Genomic DNA, 2,962 nt, shown 5'->3' with positions numbered 1-2,962 from the left:
GACCAGAGTCCTATACAGTATAGTGCCCTACTGTTGACCAGAGTCCTATACAGTATAGTGCCCTACTGTTGACCAGAGTCCTATACAGTATAGTGCCCTACTGTTGACCAGAGTCCTATACAGTATAGTGCCCTACTGTTGACCCTAGAGTCCTCTACAGTATAGTGCCCTACTGTTGACCAGAGTCCTCTACAGTATAGTGCCCTACTGTTGACCAGAGTCCTCTACAGTATAGTGCCCTACTGTTGACCAGAGTCCTCCAGAGTACAGTATAGTGTTGACCCTACAGTATAGTGCCCTACTGTTGACCAGAGTCCTCTACAGTATAGTGCCCTACTGTTGACCAGAGTCCTATACAGTATAGTGCCCTACTGTTGACCAGAGTCCTCTACACAGTATAGTGCCCTACTGTTGACCAGAGTCCTATACAGTATAGTGCCCTACTGTTGACCAGAGTCCTATACAGTATAGTGCCCTACTACCAGAGTCCTTTACAGTGTGCCCTACTGTTGACCAGAGTCCTATACAGTATAGTGCCCTACTGTTGACCAGTCCTATACAGTATAGTGCCCTACTGTTGACCAGAGTCCTATACAGTATAGTGCCCTACTGTTGACCAGAGTCCTCTACAGTATAGTGCCCTACTGTTGACCAGAGTCCTATACAGTATAGTGCCCTACTGTTGACCAGAGTCCTATACAGTATAGTGCCCTACTGTTGACCAGAGTCCTATAGTATAGTCCTACTGTTGACAGTATAGTGCCCTACTGTTGACCAGAGTCCTCTACAGTATAGTGCCCTACTGTTGACCAGAGTCCTCTACAGTATAGTGCCCTACTGTTGACCAGAGTCCTATACAGTAGTGCCCTATACAGTCCTATATAGTGCCCTACTGTTGACCAGTCCTACAGTATAGTGCCCTACTGTTGACCAGAGTCCTATACAGTATAGTGCCCTACTGTTGACCAGTCCTATACAGTATAGTGCCCTACTGTTGACCAGAGTCCTTTACAGTATAGTGCCCTACTGTTGACCAGAGTCCTATACAGTATAGTGCCCTACTGTTGACCAGAGTCCTCTACAGTATAGTGCCCTACTGTTGACCAGAGTCCTATACAGTATAGTGCCCTACTGTTGACCAGAGTCCTATACAGTATAGTGCCCTACTGTTGACCAGAGTCCTCTACAGTATAGTGCCCTACTGTTGACCAGAGTCCTACTACACTGTTGACCAGAGTCCTAGTGTGCCCTACTGTTGACCAGAGTCCTATACAGTATAGTGCCCTACTGTTGACCAGAGTCCTATACAGTATAGTGCCCTACTGTTGACCAGAGTCCTATACAGTATAGTGCCCTACTGTTGACCAGAGTCCTCTACAGTATAGTGCCCTACTGTTGACCAGAGTCCTCTACAGTATAGTGCCCTACTGTTGACCAGTCCTCTACAGTATAGTGCCCTACTGTTGACCAGAGTCCTATACAGTATAGTGCCCTACTGTTGACCAGAGTCCTATACAGTATAGTGCCCTACTGTTGACCAGAGTCCTATACAGTATAGTGCCCTACTGTTGACCAGAGTCCTATACAGTATAGTGCCCTACTGTTGACCAGAGTCCTCTACAGTATAGTGCCCTACTGTTGACCAGAGTCCTAGTATCCTCTACAGTATAGTGCCCTACTGTTGACCAGAGTCCTATACAGTATAGTGCCCTACTGTTGACCAGAGTCCTATACAGTATAGTGCCCTACTGTTGACCAGAGTCCTCTACAGTATAGTGCCCTACTGACCAGTCCTGATAGTGCCCTACTGTTGACCAGAGTCCTCTACAGTATAGTGCCCTACTGTTGACCAGAGTCCTATACAGTATAGTGCCCTACTGTTGACCAGAGTCCTATACAGTATAGTGCCCTACTGTTGACCAGTCCTAGAGTCCCTACTGTTGACCAGAGTCCTATACAGTATAGTGCCCTACTGTTGACCAGAGTCCTATACAGTATAGTGCCCTACTGTTGACCAGAGTCCTATACAGTATAGTGCCCTACTGTTGACCAGAGTCCTATACAGTATAGTGCCCTACTGTTGACCAGAGTCCTATACAGTATAGTGCCCTACTGTTGACCAGAGTCCTATACAGTATAGTGCCCTACTGTTGACCAGAGTCCTCTACAGTATAGTGCCCTACTGTTGACCAGAGTCCAGTATAGTGCCCTACTGTTGACCAGTCCTATAGTATAGTGCCCTACTGTTGACCAGTCCTATAGTATAGTGCCCTACTGTTGACCAGAGTCCTCTACAGTATAGTGCCCTACTGTTGACCAGAGTCCTCTACAGTATAGTTGACCAGAGTCCTACTGTTACTGTTGACCAGAGTCCTTTACAGTATAGTGCCCTACTGTTGACCAGAGTCCTCTACAGTATAGTGCCCTACTGTTGACCAGTCCTATACAGTATAGTGCCCTACTGTTGACCAGAGTCCTATACAGTATAGTGCCCTACTGTTGACCAGAGTCCTCTACAGTATAGTGCCCTACTGTTGACCAGAGTCCTCTACAGTATAGTGCCCTACTGTTGACCAGAGTCCTATACAGTATAGTGCCCTACTGTTGACCAGAGTCCTATACAGTATAGTGCCCTACTGTTGACCAGAGTCCTCTACAGTATAGTGCCCTACTGTTGACCAGAGTCCTATACAGTATAGTGCCCTACTGTTGACCAGAGTCCTATACAGTATAGTGCCCTACTGTTGACCAGAGTCCTATACAGTATAGTGCCCTACTGTTGACCAGAGTCCTCTACAGTATAGTGCCCTACTGTTGACCAGAGTCCTAGTATAGTGCCCTACTGTTGACCAGAGTCCTATACAGTATAGTGCCCTACTGTTGACCAGAGTCCTATACAGTATAGTGCCCTACTGTTGACCAGAGTCCTATACAGTATAGTGCCCTACTGTTGACCAGAGTC

This window comes from Oncorhynchus nerka, linkage group LG18 (assembly GCF_034236695.1).
Source record: "Oncorhynchus nerka isolate Pitt River linkage group LG18, Oner_Uvic_2.0, whole genome shotgun sequence".
NCBI classification, from domain to species: domain Eukaryota; kingdom Metazoa; phylum Chordata; class Actinopteri; order Salmoniformes; family Salmonidae; genus Oncorhynchus; species Oncorhynchus nerka.
The sequence above is the reverse complement of the archived record's forward strand: the minus strand, read 5'-3'. Positions refer to the sequence as shown.